We start from the raw sequence: 17,491 nt of genomic DNA, 5'->3' as shown, positions 1-17,491 counted from the left end.
CCTATTAAGAGGTAATTCAGCAGTAACAAGGGAAAGAGAATTATCTCAAATACGTTTCAGGCTGCTTCGGTCAAGAGTGCTTCATCCAAGTTGGGTAAATGCTCTCACTGCGCCTTTTGGCTTCCACCTATGAGAACTTGACTTCTTGCATATGCAAAACTTTGAAAAGGGCTGCAAATTCCTATGGGGTGTGTGGGCCAGATGTGCCAAAAAATAATAACCAATATAATGTTGTTTCTATAATTCTACTGGTAACCATGGCCTGGGGGGGGCAGAGGGATTGGGCTGAGCAGAGAGGGCAGGAGAAACCAGGAGCCAACACGTGCTCCGTATCAAGCTATCCCTGCCTTGAAAGTCCCCAGCAGATCCTCAGACTGTTTCTTAACAGCTCTTTGCTGACAGTAACGCTGAAACTGGGGAAAACCGAGACCTGCTAATGCACATTCCCTTCCAAACCTTGTGGGTATCCCGGTGGGAGTTAACGCGGCATTAACTCCCACACACTCCCCTCTATGGCTTTTAGTACACAGCAAGAAGAAGGAAAGGTCTCTTAGGGCTCCCTGTAAGAAGTGCCGCTACAGCAGCTCACAAAGAGGGAGAACTCTGTAAGCAAAGGTTTTGGGCCCTATGAGTTGCTGAACCTCCACCCTCCACCCCGTTTCCTCCAGGTCTAGATGTTTGCCTAGGCTGCCTGACGCCTCACATTTTCCCCTCCTTCTTCTTCCCAGACAAACTCCAGTACAATTGTCTGCACTCTGTTAACCCAGGAAGGCTTCACTTTGAGGCATCAGAGGTTTCAGCTGAGGCTCTTGAGGTTTTTTTTCCTCACCCAATTTTCCACCTGGAATGACTAGCACGCAGGGAGGATAAGCCATTTATTTGCCCAAGGTCACAGAGCCAGTTAGGACTGGGTCCCCTCCTCCATGCAACTGAGGTCCTTTGCTCTTGCTGCTGGGTCAAAGAGTTTCACTCGCCACAGCTCCTTCCTCAATCCACCAGTGACTGTTTTAGTGGCAACTTGTGACACTCGCAAATCACCGCTCCACAAAGGGTCTAATCCTGCGGCCCTGGCAACCACATCAGCATGTAAAGCCAAACCCTACTGAAATCTCTAGAATCAGTGCCAAAAAATGGCTGAGAGCGAGAAGTAGCTGCCCAGAGTACCTCATCCCTCAGATGGCCTGCATTGCACTCCCTGTTGTGTCTAGGCATAAACCTGGTTTGCAAAATCTCCAGGATAGGGGCTGTGTAATTCAGGGATGCTGTTTGTATAGCACCTATGACAGCAAGGCTGCAATCCACGTTAAGGATTCTCAAAGCTCTCCTCCTATAATGTGAACTTGCAGTTCATGTACCTGCCAGCACATTATCGTAAGGCTCAGCTCCCCGTCCTCCCTATGTTTTATCCTGGAATTAGATTGAACAGGTTTATGGTGCTGGAAGAGACCTGGTTAGGAAAAGGAAGGAGTGATGAGTTCAAGAGAGAGGGATAATCTAGATGGGCCAGAAAGGCAGTTTTGAATTTCTGACTGTAGTTTTAATTAATTGCATGGCACTTACGAGCCAATGACAGGTGTTCTATAAATCTAAAATAATTAAATAAAATAAGCATAAGCTAAATAACAGTTTTGTATGTGCCATGCATATTTAAATATTCAAATCATGAGTGTGATATTAATAAAATATATCAAAGTTCACATTGATATAAACCAGATTTATTGTGCTATATATAGTACAGCTGGGCCTTATAGCATCACAGAGGTGGCAAAAGCAATAAAAAACTAATCTGTTTGTAGGCAAGCAGCCATATTCATGTTTGATGGGTTCACATAGACAGCCACAAAAAACTGAAAACCTAGCTTTATTTCCTCATTTTCAAAGATCTGTAATGAGCAACTATTGCTGGCTTTCTGCATATGACATCTACGGATCCTTCTCTCCACACCTGGCACGACTGGTATGTAACACACCGCACGTGTGTGCTTTGCATTTTGATGACTAACTCTTCTGGGGCAGCCTTCGCCCCAGCACAGCACACTCCAGCCCATTTCCCACACATTCACTTATAAACCATTCAAGCCTTCAGCCAGCCCTAAGCTGCTCTAATTTATGCCACAGAACAAAAATGCTCTCAACTACCAGGAAAGAGCTATATAAAAGAAAGCATCTTCCTTTACCACCTTCTCCTTCCCATTGAGCTCTGCACCGAGTGCCGCTCAGCTAAATCCCACGGATGTGATTTCATTCCAAATAAACAAGTTGTTCCAATTATGCAAATTCCAAACTCCAGGAGAGATGAGGGCATCAGTAGAAGAAGAAAAGGGGAAGCCACTTACATCTACCTCAGCATCTACAGCCAAACCCAGTCTGGTGACACTGTCAGGGTGAGTGCCAAGTAGGTGTCTAGTAGCCTGTATGTTATGGTGGGTTCATCTTGATTCAGGTCCTTTTGCCCAGCCTGTCAAATCACGCCAAAGTGCTGCCACAGCAGGGCCTCTCTTTTTGGTCAGTCTTAGCTGACAGGTAAAGATCGAGCGAGCCGTGGAGGCTGAGCATCCCTTCTGCTCCCCAGGAATAATGCCTTTGGTCAGGGAAGCAGAGGAGGTACTTGCGGGGCTGACACAAGAGAGGACTGAGGATAAACAGGGCATCTACTAGAAGGGAATGGAGCCTCAGGGACTGTGACACAGGGGCTGAACTCCATTTCCAGCTCTCTTCCTGGATGATTACAAGGGGTCATTTCCTCTCCTCGTGCCCCACTTCTCCCTCATCTCTTCCATTTTTAAAACGGGGGTTTTCATATCGAGGGAAAATAATGCAGCACCTAGTATTGGTCACTTTCTGGCAATAATAACGCAGCCCTCCTTCAAAAGCACAGCCTAGCTAACATTACATTACAAGAGCAGCCAAAAAAGCCCCAAGAAACACACACATAAATGCCAGCATGTTTCAGAGTACTCTGCGGAGCAGACTGAGTGATGTCACGCATCTTTTTCAGCTCTAATTACCAGGATTCTCTGATCAAGGTAGAATTATTTGCTGATCAAGGATATTATTGATTCTAACTCGTTGCCCTACTGGGATCAGTCTGAATGACACAGTAGACCCCGACAGATTAAATACTGTCAGAACATTCCAGGGAAGCTTTGAGGAAAGATTCTCTTCCTGTTACTGCCTTAGCATATGTCAAGTTTCACAGCTCGCAGGATATCAAGATGTTTCATGCCAGCCAAGGCTAACGGCACAGCATCTTAGTGCAAGCCAACGTTGGGGATGTTTCTCTGTACAGATGAATACAAGTCTTGCGAGGAGGGAGATGGACGACAGGGTATTTCCTAATGGCTATTCTAGTAAGCTGCGAAGTTGAGAGTTCCAGATGTGTCACATCTCCACCTCTTCTCTTGCACGTATAACCCTGTACTGACAACTCTCCAAGGCCATTTAAAGCAAGCATCGAAGGAAGGTAGATTTGATTGTTTAAGGAGTTGCAAGCTTTGACAGAACACACCATGATCACTTCTTTATATAATTCAAATACCACCTTGCTTCGTAATCTGGCGGCCAGACAGGAAGACTTGACTGAAAGATCAGGAGAAAACAAAAGCAGCCAGACAAGGAGCGTAGCTAGAATAGCATCTAGGTGGGGGAAAAAGGCTTGGCTTTCAAGAGAAAGCCACAGAGGTCAATTTTTTTGAAGCCCAACGCATCTATTCATTACCCAAACCCACAAGCTGTAAGCACTCAGTCTGGCAAGCAGCATATACCACATTGAGAAGATGAAGAGAAAGCATCATTCTCTTCGCGAGGCCTAATGCTCCACCAGCTGATCCACGCGCCAGGTTTCCGATTAAACCAACACTGAACAACAGGAGGTAAAAAGGCAGAAATCCCACTGGAGACATAGAGCAAATACTAAGAAGTAACAGACTTTAAGACAGTGGACATTTCATCAGCATAACATGCAGTAAAGGGCCTTTGTAGTGGTGAAGGCCTGTCCTTCCTGACCCATTATAAGGATCTTAATCTTAAATAATTGCACGTGTAATTTTAATAATTCCTTCATTCCTTGGAGAACTCCAAACTGGTTTGTAAACACTGGCTTATTAAGGACAGGAGGTAATAATGGTTTCAGTCCATTTACTAGATGGGAATGGTAGAACTGTCAGAAACACTGAAAAAATAAGAATGTTCAGTAAATACTTCATTTCTGCACTGGGAGAAAAAGCTAGCTCTAACATGGCATGAAAATGAAATACTTTTCGTTCCAGCAGTGAATTAGGAGGTTTCCAAACAGAAACTTCTGAAGTTATATAGTTTTAAATCAGCAGATTTAGATAACTTGCTCCCGAAGAGTTTCAGAATAGTTAGCCAGAGAAGTTCTTTAGACATTTTACTCAGATTTTTAATGACCCTCAGAACAATGGGGAAATACAAGGTAAATGGGAAAACATAGCACTGTGCCTGTATTTTAAAAAGCATAAGCATAAGCAGAATAATCCAAGTAATTTTATAACCCCCAGGAGAAACAATGAAATAGAGGAAACCGGACAAGTAATAATAAATTAAAGGAGGGTGATATAATTTATGCAAATTAAAGCTTGTTAATGGAAAAGATGTTAAACTAATATATCTTTTTTTGCTGAGACAATAGTGCTAGTGTAATGTGCTTAGATTTCTGCAAGTTATTTGATCTTACACCACACAACTTTTCGAATGAGGAATTAGAGCATTACAAGTCAACATGACACAAATTAAATGGATTAAAAGGTGATTAAAAGACCTCAGAATATAAGCATGCAACCAATTCTCCCTAATATTTTTATTGATGACCTGGGTGAAAACAAAGAGTCATCGCTGATAGTTAACACAGAGAATGTGAGAGTTAATGGCAAGTAAGGAAATCCCAGGGTCATAAACACAAAATGGTGTGGGCTAGTGGGTGAAGTTGGCGTTTTAAAAGCAGGGAATATTATCCCAGGAAAAAGTTACTCTGAAATAAGGGTCAGGGTGGGAATCAGGTGAAGAGGTTTATCATGGGCAATGCCCTAGTCATATCAATAATGCGGACATAAATGCCAGAGCACGAAGATTATAGTGTGTATATATATATATATGCTTGACATTACTTGAATACAGTGCCAACAGTTCAAAACAGATGCTGCTATATAGTGTTGGGGTTTTGCAGAAGAGTCATGCAGACGATTAAAGATTTGGGATTGCCTCATTATGTGGAGAGGCCGAAGGACCCCACTCTATTTAACTCACTAAGGAGAAGGCGAAAAGCTTTCTTGATGATGGTCTGTGGCTACTAAAAGGGAGTTCCAAAGAGCGACATACAAAGCTGTAAGGAGACCAAGTGGCAGGAATGTGACACTGAAGAAATTCAAATTAGCAATATCCTCATCGTTTCCTAAAAAGTGAGAGTAGTTACCCACTACAACAATTTACTGGGATCAATGAAGGACGGGATCAAGGCATTTAATCAAGACTGGACACTTTCCTTAAAAATAAAAGTACAAAGAAGAGCCACCATAAACAGGAACTAGCTTGGGGAAGTCCTATTGCTTATTATAGTGCAAGAACTCAGTCTTGATGGTAACAGTGGTCTCTTGCCTTTTTAACCCATAAATCTAAATATTTTCATTTCCATATGCAGTACCAGAGGTGCTCTCCCCAGCCTGTATATGGGGAAGCTGAATCATGGAAAGGTTAGTGCCTACGTTTCCAAAGGCCATGCAAGGGTACCAAACACGGCACAGATCCCTGATGTGAAAGGGAATACAAGGCACGTGGGCCCTGAGAAAGTATGTTTCTGGGTAAGCCAAGTGAAACATCCCAAATAAAAAGCTGCATTTGAAAACAAAGGTCGGAGAAAGCAATGTGGGTTATCCTCAGCAGGGAAAAGGGCAGAGGCTCAGACACCTGACTGCCAGCCCACAGCACTCACTACTCTACTCCACAAGTGAACAGAGCCAGTAGATGCAGGACGATTATCCTGCAGTGCAGGCTATGGGTTTGATGCTGAAGTTACAAATCAGGTGTTCTTAATGAAACACAGAGTTTGCATAGTTATGTTTTGGCTTTAGATGCCTCTCTGTCCATAGGAACACACAGTAGGACTGCTCCCAACCGACATCTCAAAATCTGATGTCTATTATATTGGGTGGTGTATTCAGTGGCAATAAACAGCAACCAGCCAAAGCAAAATCTTTCTCTCCAAATGCCCAGTGCTTTGCCACTGAGGTGCATGGTTAGCAGCCATCTAATATGATCCCCGATGCCAATTCACAGAAGAGCCCCAAGTACCCAAGCTCATTATTCTCTTCAGCATCAGCCAGCTCCATCCAGAGTACAAGCCTTTAGAAAACGAATCATGCACTGAGATGACATTAAAGAGTTCCAACAAATTAAGGGCAACTTCTCTGGAGTACAATTTAAAACATTCAAGCAACTTAAAGCTGGAGTGCAACCCTCACCACAAAGAATTCTGCACTGTGTATGTTTCCAATTGATTTTCCTTGTCGGCGCCGAGAGACCTCCCCAGGTGGAGGCTGGTCTCCAAAGATGGGAAATCATTGAAGCAACTGATACCTAGACTTTATTATGTATGGAACCCATGTGTGGTCTTTACTATACTGCTACTAAAGTTACAAAGCCAGATTCTTCCCTGGCTTACGTTCTGGATCCCCGCAAAGCTGGACAGGGTTCATGTGGGGCAGATCTCCAGGCAACAGAGCATGATTACCCCAGTTGAAGCTGCCACCTGCAACAAACATGAACACCGGGGTCACTTCCTTTCACACAGTATTTCCTCCTTTCACACAGTATTTCCTACTCTTCCAGTAGCTCCACTGGATGTGATAACAGCAACAGCTCCTCTGCTTTACCCACTCTAGGTGTACTTGGGACCTTGTTTCCCAAAGCAGCCACAGCTGGTGACCAGCAGGACAGGTGAGAAACTTGATCACAAGTCGGAATCGTCTTGCTTCTGTTGTGGGGTAAAGATCTGAATCCCAGCTCCTCCTGTGTTTGGGAGCAGTCCTGGCTTTGCTTCCTAGTGGGATTTGACACTTCATCACTCAACTCCTTTTTTCAGTGCAGTTGAATCCTGGATAAAGGCGGGGGTGAGAATTCAGACTGCCTGTATCCTTACGTACCAAGCAAAAATATTCTACCATCAATGCGTCCTGTTACCCTGTTAGTGAGGGTGGAATTATACACGGTACAGATCAAGACAGAGTTTGGTCTTAAGATACAGTACTCACACACAAACATTTTTCAGACTCCTCTGACCTTCCCTCTCTCTTACTTTGCTGCATGTATTTCCTTGTGATATGGAGGAAAAAAATAGTTTTCGCTTTTGTTTCTAGAGCTTGGTGTGATAAGCAGTCCAGGGTATTAGGAGTGCCACCACAACAACAAAATTACTCTCAAGATGTAAGTTTTTCAGCATCACACTGCTAAAGGAAAAGCACAGTAACCTGTAGAGAATATAATTCAAATATCCTTTAACCATACTTTTTTTTGATTCTATAGTGGTTTAAAGACAACAGCAGAGATATCAATGGAAGAACTAAATCCTCCCAAAGCAAGGATGATTTTTGCCCTCTGCACACACCAGGGGAGAGAAATACCTACCAGCCTCATAGAATTACTTTTACTGAACTTATTTCTGAGAAATCCATCATAGCAAGGTGAGACTTCAAAAAACCAGATCCACACTGCTGATGCAAACAAGTGCAGATCCATAGACTTCCAGCCCTGAATTACCAGCTCATGAATTTCAAGCCAAAAATGTGTTAAGGAATCACATTGTTAATTCTGGGATTAAAAAAAACCCAGACCAAATGTATTATATTCTTATTCAGAATTAAAAGCATTCTTATAAGGAGTTTGCAGGCTGCCCTTCTCATTCCGGATGGGCTGCTTCTTGACTACTTTGAGACCACATACTGTCCACTATGCCTGCAAAAACCTCAGCAGTGGTGTTTGGAGCTGCACCTGAAGGACAGCACCACCACCCAAAAAAATAGATAAATCAGCCCTCTGCTCTGAAAGAGCCAATTTAGCTTGATAAGGAACAAAACTGCTTGAGGGCCAGAACACACCAAATTTTCCATGCTCTGCTAGGTGTCCTCTGATGCACGCTAAATTTTGATGCAAGCCATGCCAGTCTAAAGATGAAAAAGAAGTCAACAGAGTTAAACTGATGTACATCTAGACTGATTGTGATCAACGTCCACTCCTGCATTCACACTGCCATGCTCATTTTAACCCACATTTACTTTAGATCAGAATACGATGTTATCGATTCTATTGCAGCTAAGCAGGAACATGCCAGGCATGGCTGAGGTCCCACCAGTTTTAGGCACTGAACACACAAAGAACAAAAAACTACTCAGCCATTCACAATACCCAGCTTCTTTTCTTTTTTTTTTTAACTGACCCTAAAACACTATAATACTTAAGACTAATGGTGTACAATTTTTAAGTAACACTACTATTGTAAACTCTAGTTCATTGAACCATCACTGAAGAATCTTGTAGTGCCTTCCTTTGTAAGTGTACTTTACGGTTAAGTGGGTGAATCACAAGGGGGAAATAAAAGAGGAATTGATATCATCGTCCCCTCTGGGGAAAAAAAAAAAAAGAAATAAATAAAGATATGTTTGTGTGATTCACCCCATGTCACAGAAAAAGAGATCTCAAGAATCACAGCTGTGACGAATGGTGGGAAAAGTTATTGATCTAAAAGAATTCATTTTTACTATAAGGGCTGGTACTTTTACTTATTTAATAAAGGTCTGGCGTCAAATCACTGTGAATTTCAGGATTATCTAATTCTATCTAATCTCATTCAATCACTGATGCTCCAGACTGTGGCAGAAAGGAATGCTTGCCCTTTCCTGTCTTCAGGGGCCATCTCCGGTTACCCTAGCAACACCGCAAAAGCAGCTTCAACAGAGCCGAGTACCACCTATCACATTCATCTCCAGATAAAAAGAAAGGATGGGGTTACAAGGGAGTTTTTGCAATTTGATGGGCAGAGATAGGCAGAACAGCAGCTACCATTGGAGTGGAATCTACTCATAACTCTGAATTAGCAAGGCCCCAGAGACTCGGGGATAAATACAAGCTCCTAGGGGTAAGACACACATAGACAGCAAACTAGTCTGGTAAAGTGGTCTGCTGGCTTTCAAAAGAAAGAGAAAAGTTTTATACTAAGAAGCTGTGGCGATTAAGAGGCCCAAGTTAACTGAAGCTGTTTAAAATCCCAGAGCTGCTTTTTAAATTATCTGAAACAATCATACCTCCCAGCACTAAACTGGGAATCAACTACAAGCAAACAAACAACTCTGTTGCAGTGTCATCATTAGAAATATTTTAGAAGATGTATTTTCTAGACCAAAAGGCTGTCGAGTGTCTTTTCTATCAGCAAAAGCTCTCAAGTTTTCCTGCTTCTTAATTTTCTGGAAACCATTCAAAAAAGTTCTACCTTCCTAATTGATCAGCACAATGCAAGAAATAATGGCTACTGCCCATCGTAGAATCATAGAATCATTTAGGTTGGAAAAGACCTTTAAAATCATCTAGTCCAACTGTTAACTTACATCTTAAGACAGAAGATGCTGTTACTTTTAGAAATGTTGATTAAACCTTACTATGAAGTCATTTTTGTTTCCATTTTACAATGTGATAAAACAAAAAGCCACATCAAGGCTCAGGTTTTTTTATATGAGTGGGCATCAGTGCCGAACTCGCTCACAGACAACTGTCTTCAATTTGCACTGAGGCACACCAAGGCCTCTTGCTCCACGGCACTGCCCCTCCATCACTTCCAAAGAGCTGAGCTCTGGATGCGCGCTGGTAAACACAGCAACTGTAGCCAAACACATAGGACATCTCTCCTAGCAAAAGCTGCTGCAGCAAGCACACGTGCAGAGGAACACCACCTTTTTCTGGCAAGCATCCCACTGAAAAAAGCAAGGCTGTTTGTATGAGCCCTTGGTCTAATGTCACAGTACAGCAGCCACGGGGACAACAGCCTTCGCTGTGTCTGTACGCATTACACCAAGGTGAGACTGCCTCCAATGACCTGGCTCGTTGGCGAACGCTGGCGCAAATTTCTTTCTAGCTGAAGATGTAAAAGATTAAAAAAGCCTACTTTGCATACCAGTTGAAGCTATCTTGACATCTTAAAATGAGGGATTTGATGTGCAGGAATATTTTCGTACAGGTAATCAAAGAACAGGGCAAATTTGGGCTTGACGGTATTCCCAGATTCTGTGGCTTTGTATGCATGTGCAAAATAAAGTGAAATCAGTAAAAGCTAAAAGTTCCGCATTGACTAGAGGTAAAATAAATGAGCAAGAACCTTTCTTTCCACGCTTGGGAATTCCCTCCCTCCATCCCTCCTCATCCTCAGACACGTTGCAAGAAAATCCCATATCAGATTATATTTATGACCCAGGGGAATGTGTAATTTCCCCTCTGTTCTCAGTGGTTTTGTTAAAATAACAGAGCCAAAAATAAAAGAAAGGAAATGCATTGTTCCAACAGCGGAGGTGGTACATACAGAAAATTTACCTTCACGAAAGAGCAGCACAAGAGTAAAGCAGAGGTGCCAAAGATGCTCTCAGTTTTATTTACGAAACTGCACGTGATTCCTGCAACAATAAATAAGTCTTCAGGAGATGTCTTTCATTGCCCTCAACTGGAAAACACAACTTTGGGACACAGAGCCCTATAATGAGTTTTTCACTGACATCTACCAGAAGTGAGGAAGGTGAGCATCTCCTAACAGAAAAAAGTCCTGAAATGGTGAGAATGGTGATTCTTCAGCTGTTGAATAAGTGAAGATGATGCATTTCAGTATGGAGGAGGAAGAAGGGAGAGAAGAGAGCACAGATGCCAAACAAGAATCTGCTGTGTAGCAAGACGTTTTCCAGATAAAGGAAATAGACTGTGCGTGAGAGAAACAGAGTAAGACAGTGCAGAAGAAGGGAACAAAAAAAAAACCACACAAAGAAAAAAACACAAAACCAAACAAACAAAAAATAGAAAAAGGAGAAAAAAACATAGGCAAAACAAAGTGATTTTGCAAGCATAAAATTCTGACCAAGCATTACTTCATGAAAAACAGAGTGGCTCTCTTCTCCAAAGTCTAGGGGCAATAGGAAACTGCTTCTCTGTTCTCCCTGTCCCATAACTGAACCAGAACAAGCAATCTGAAAAGTTCATCATCTCTGCAAACTTGAACTAGTTGATAGTTTTAAACCTCGGGAAAAGAAAAACGAACAAAGTTTATGAGGGAGTTAATTCTGATCCTTTAGTCACCTCTGCCATTTAGATCCCATGTTCACTGAAGGCAGTTGCCACCAGGCTCCAAATTAGCACTGATCCCTTTCAATAAGGCCAGCAAGTTTGGACATAGACCACTGCAAATTAAACCCAGGTGTCTGTGCCCTGAAGCAGTAGAGACAGCCCTAAGCAGTTTAATGACATCTCTAAATAATTTTGACAGCAAAATTACTTATCCTATGTCACCTTTACACCGCCCTTGACACACCGCTAACAAGATGATGTTGCTTTCCCTGCTTCTATATATTTATTTATCTATCTTTCTTCCCGTGCTTAACTTTCTTTTCCTCAGACCAGTAGATTTGCTAGAGCTGGCGGAGTACAGTCCAATTCACCAGGCAAGCAGTGCCAGCTGCAAAGCCCATCCTGCATCGGCTGACTTGGTGTGTGTAAAACTTATTCCCACAGGTGCTGAGGGCTCGGAAACTGCCTCCTCCTACAGCTGAGCCTACCAAAGAACATAACGCCGCGGCGCCAGAAACGGCACTCTGCCTTGGCTCTTCCAGGGAATCAACACCACGCACGAGTCTGCGGGACAAGGAAAGCCCCTCTGCAGTCTTTATGGAATCCCAACGGGAGGAAATTTGCTCGTTCCAAGCAGAATCCCTCATACCTGCCAACCTCAGCATAAATACTCTGCCACCCTCTTTCAGGGAGGGTTAGCTTGGCCCATTATACAAAGACTAAACTGAACTCACAGATGGATCTTCCCCTGTCCTTCCACCACGCAAGACCTCTTGCATTCAGTTTCTCATCATTGCTCACTGGAACAGCAGAAATCTTCACTACAGCTCTTGCACTTCAGCAAACCTCCCCCACTTCGAACTCCTTAAAACCCACTGTAAGATAAAATTATTTTCCTAAGCCATAGCTGCTTATACATCTCTGCTGTTCACTCACAAGACTGCAATCCAATTAATACTTTCCTTTCCAGAGGGTATTTAATAATCCACAAAATTAAATCCTTCAGTATTGTGCTGGCACCCTTAGTGCCATTGATCTGGGTTTGTTCTGCTTCTGCGTAAAATAATAACTAGTCGGTTTTTTGGTGCAACACCCACCTTCCAAATCTTTGACAGCGGACAACATCATGCAATTGCAGCGTGCCCTGTTCATGAGCAGAGCCTGAGGACCATTCGAAATAACTTCCAATGCAGAATACATCTAGGAGCACCTCTCATATCCACAGATTCCCATTTCAAGCTGTCAGTTTTCCCCTGTGAAGCGCTGCGTGACCCAAGAGCAGTTGACTTTAGGGACCCTTCTGTGAGAGAAGCTGACATTCATGTTCCCACTGCCCTAGGATTAGAAAGCCTTGCAAGCTGAGGCTGTGGACTCAAAACTCAGCACCTCTCCCCAGGACTGGATGGGATGTGGGACTGTCTCACCCCATTTAAGAGCACAACACATACCTTATCTCCAGCTTCTCTGTAAAGGTGATGTCGGACAGATTTTGAAGAAACTTTCGTTAAGCATTCAAGTTTACCTTACAAGTTTGCAGTGCAACACACACACACTCTAAAAATCACCTGAGTCGAGTCCATTAAAAAACAGAACAGAACAAAAAACCCCCACAAATAAACAAAAAACCCAACCAACTCAAAAAACTCCAACAAATGCTAACCTAAATAAAATGTGCTGGATTAAAAGCAACAATCCAAATCAGCATGAAACCACAAATAAAAATCAACAGACTGTGCCAAAGACCTTAGGGGGATAAAAAGGTTTATAAGTCTGCTTTACAGAGGGGCTTTTTCCACATTCATAAGGCAGCACCCAGAGACACGAAGGCAAAGTTATGAAAACAGTCCTCTTCACATAAACCCCAAGATTGTTCAGCTCCAATCCTTAAGTCCACAGCAGCTCAGAAAGGAACCAAATCTAATCTATTCAGTTAAAAGTAAAATTTCAGACTTAATCCTGCCTCTACAGGCAGCCAGCTAGATTTTCCAGCAGGCAAAGTCCTCTTCTCATAGGAAAGTCCTCTTGAAAGAGTCATGTCCAGTCTGGGAGACTCCCCTTTTTGGGCCAGCCTCTGAATTTGGATAGCACAACACAGGAATCTACTCAGTAGCCCAGGGATTTCCTTTCCTTCCCCCTGTGCAGCTCTGTTCCTGGCTTTCCAGGCAAGCTGCGGAGCCCGGTGGCCAGCGGCCCAGTGGCCAGGACGGCATCACTGGGGAAGGGCAGTGAAGGCCGCTGCAGCCAGAACCCAACAGCACAAGTCACACAAAGGCACACTTTGGGGGAGATGCAGTGCTGCCTTGCACCCCTGCACCTCTGAGAGAGGGAGACAGGAGAATGCTCAGAAATCTTAGGGCTAAATAACAGAGATTTTGCTGATTACTGGCATTCAGTTTTTTAAGTAAGCAGATGGTTACTTTTTCCAGCCTTGACAAAGTCTTGGACTAATGCCTTAACCTCAGGGGCATCAAAAGAAAACAACGACGATGACGACAAAAAGCAAAAAGAAGCAAATAAAAACAATCACATATAAATCAAATAAAAACACAGCCCCAGTAAGCAAATTAATTACCACTGTTGCTGACCAAATTATGCACAATTACCATGTGTCTTGACATGCAACGAAGGAGATGGGGGGGGGGAATCTATCATGCTTTTTGTTTTGTCTGAATACGGCCATATCACAATAGTGTTTTGAAAGCTTGCCTTTCCTTCTTTATCTATGGCCCGAACCTCAAACTCCAACATGGGCTACCTTTCAAACAGACACCCTGTCCAAGAAAAGATGGGAAAAGAGGATGAGGAGCAGCAACATCCAGTCCTAACACACTTTCAGAGGCAGCATGGCTAGTATGAAAAACACAGTAAGGGTCACACTGTCTGATAAGAGAAACAATCAAAGGATATCTATTGTAAGGAATGCCTCTCCTCTGTTATACTGGATATGTGACGCTGGACTTCGCAAATTTAAGATACTTTGTTTGAGCAATAAAGATTTTAGTGCTGTTCTCAAGACCATTAGGCTTCCCCCTCCCGCTGGCTCAAAAGACCACTGCCAGCGAGCACGCTTTCAAGACCGGCCCCGGCTGTGGGTTTGAAAGTGGAGATGGAGAGAATGCCTGAGTGGTATTTGGAGCACAGAGGGAGGTTTGATGGGGACAGAGGGAACCCTGTAGTGAATGGGTTTCACCAGAATAGACTGGAATCCATCCAGGGCTCCAAACAAGATGAACTGTGTCTGCCCAGAACTGACAAGTACAAATATGGGGGAAGACCCCCGTTCACATCTGACAACTTACTCTGTGAACGCTTAGCATCCTGCGCCTTCAAAAAAACCGAAGGGACTAAGACGTGTGCCCTTTCTCCCCTCCAGATCTGAAAAAGCTCGGGTGCACAGGCTAGGGTACAAAGAAAAGGGGACAGGAAAACCGGAGGCACAGTCGCTCTCCAGAAGGGCAGGGGTGGGGTGCGCACCCCCCATCTCCGCAGAGCTGGGCAGAGAAGCAGCCGGCGCCGTGCCATGCCGGCACCGCTTCCCCGCCAAAGCCTCTGCTGCGCTGCCTGCGCAGCCGGCCTGGGAAGGAGGACCCTGCCCCTCCAGCCCCCCAAGCGGCACGGGGGATGCCCCCCCCCGGCCCCGGAGGGAGCCTCCTGCACTCCCCCGCTCCCGGGGGTCCTCCCTGCGTCGTCGTCCCCCCCCCAGCTCGGAGCGACCCGGCGGCCCGGAGGGGCCCTCCTGCATCCCCCTGCCTTCCCCCCGGCCGGCAGCGGCTCCCCCCCCGGCCCCCGCTCCCCGCCGCTGATTGATGGATGCCGGCGCGGGGGCGGCCGCGGCCGCGGCCCGGGGGAGGAGGCGCCAGGGCGGCCGGCGCGACGCGGCTGCTCCCCCTCCGCCTCGCAGGAAACCGGCGGTCGGTGGCGGAGCTGGCCCCGGCGCCGGCCGCCGTCTGCAGCTGCAGCAAACGAGCTGCGACGGGGCGGCGGGGGGCGGCGGAGCCGGGCTCGGCGGGGGCCGGGCGCCGCTTTCCCCGGCCGCCGCGGGGGAGCCCCCGGCGCTGCCGGCACCGCGGCCGGGGGGCGCGGGCGGGGGCGGCGCGGCGCCAGCCCCGGCGGGGGGGGCCGGGGGCCGCTGCCCGGCTGTGTCGGTGCTCGCCGAGGTGGGACGGGGGCTGGGAGTCGGGGGCGTCCCGCCCGCCGGGCTGGGTTCCGCTGCGGGGAGCCGGAGCGGCTGGTGGCGAGTCAGGCCCGGGGGGCTGGTGCAAGGCTCGGCTCTGGTCCCGCAGACGGGTTTTCCAACCCGGCTCTGTGGCACGATGCGATTTCCTTTCCAGACCAACCCCTCCTCTCCCCAGCCCCAAAAGAGACCCAGAGCGGGCCTCAGAACAACCGCTGCTCTCGATTCGAGCCCCTGACACGACCAGCCTGGCCGGGCGAGGGTGGCAGGGCTGGGTAAAGTGGAGGTAACCTTTCCCGAAGGAAGAGCCGGGCCGGGGCCTTGGAGCGCTTCCTTTCCCGCCTGCAGTTAGCAGACAGGAGAAGATGCCAATGCCTACAAGCAGCCGGCTTGCCCCGTTACAAAGGCAACGCTGGAGTTTTTCTGGCCTGTTCCCGCTGTCCAAGGACTGATTTCGGATCAGTAGGCCCAGCTGCTGCCAGAATCAGCTCCCCATCTCCATACCCCCCGGGTGGTAACGCCGTACGTAGCCCAAGGACCCAGGCAGCGCAAGTCTCTATTTACCCACGCTATAAAATATAAAGCATTTCTACATTTGAGGAGAAACAGCCCTTTGATCTCAGTGGTGCTTAAATTGGTGATCACTAAATGGGGAAAGATAAAACTTTGCCCGATTTTTAATCCTCCTTCTCATGTAACTGTTTGGAATGTGTAGTGCATGTAGCTATGACAAGGCACTACCAAAAGATTTCAGGTTCAAAATGTGAAATTGTCGTTTGGTCGGGTATATGTTCTAATTACAGCACAGCAAATGCAGTAAGCACCGAGAAACAGAGTTCTGATAAAAGCTCTCATTGGGGTTTGTCCTCGCTGTGCAAATTCTGACATCAAAACCCCCTCTAACTAATTTATACAGCTAGGGAAGCAGTAGGAGGCAAGTCCGGAAGGATTTATTTCTCCTTTCCCAAAACTATACCAACCTCTCTTTTCCTCTATCTGAACTTCTGAACACTTGTTTCATGCAGACCTGCCTTGCCATCGGTAAATGCATAGTATCCCTGTGCAACTATTAAAAATGTTGCTGCTAGGAACGTGCAACGTGTCATCTTGGCTACCACCTAATGCAACTTGGTACCCAGAAAGTGACCAGCAGACAGGGGTCATCTCTTTCTCAATGCCACCATCACTTTGGTCTGCAGATCACTGCTTGTTGGCCTCTGATCCGCATGGTTGGCAGCTAGAAGCATATGCAAAACTCAAAACTGGAGAAAGCTTATTACACCGCACCGCACTTTGCCCCGTAAACTCGGAGGAAATACATGAGTCCGTCAAAAAGCCAGGTTTCGGTCTATCTGGTTTGCTGGGTTTCAAATACCACGGCAATGCTGCAATGTAACGAGTACCCCTAAGCTCGATGGGCAGTTACTGCTTCGGTACGGGCTGCTGCTACGCAAAACAGACACAAGAGACTCGCATCACGGAGATGGTATCTTCACATTAATTTATGTAACTGTTGGTTATTGCCCTAAGCCCCTTCCCATGTGAATGTGTGTATTTGTATACATAAGCAGGCATGCACATATATACTGTGCAGAAATAATTTCAATTCGCAATTCTGTCTGTCGTGCAGAATCATAAAGATACTGCATGTGAAAAGAGATTGTCCATTTGATCTCAAAGAAAGAATAAAAGAAAAAATGGTTGATTTCAGTGGATAAAAGTACGTAAATTTACCGCTGCATCTGTTTCCGCGGTGCTACTGACAATGTTTTAAGTCATGGTGGTTTTTTTCAGACCAAGACCTGCTTTAGTTCCACAAACCAACAGCTTTGCCGTCCTGTTTAGATGTTATTGTATTTTATGGTTATTTTTACACATGATGAACTGTTTTTAACGCCTTAGTTTACTATTATTTCAGTAGCTTTTTATTTATAGCATCAACATCTTTTTCATGAAAATGTTGATGTCATATAGAGATTTTGAAAGTCTCAG

The 17,491-nt window shown here is 45.4% G+C and overlaps 1 protein-coding gene across 18 annotated transcripts in view; it reads right to left on the bottom strand.

Moving 5' to 3' along the window:
* SAMD11 (sterile alpha motif domain containing 11) overlaps positions 1-17,491 on the bottom strand; it is a 194,295-nt gene that overhangs the window by 111,745 nt on the left and 65,059 nt on the right. The window lies entirely within an intron of this gene.

Source organism: Mycteria americana, chromosome 18 (genome assembly GCF_035582795.1).
Source record: "Mycteria americana isolate JAX WOST 10 ecotype Jacksonville Zoo and Gardens chromosome 18, USCA_MyAme_1.0, whole genome shotgun sequence".
Classification (NCBI taxonomy): domain Eukaryota; kingdom Metazoa; phylum Chordata; class Aves; order Ciconiiformes; family Ciconiidae; genus Mycteria; species Mycteria americana.
The sequence above is the reverse complement of the archived record's forward strand: the minus strand, read 5'-3'. Positions and strand labels throughout refer to the sequence as shown.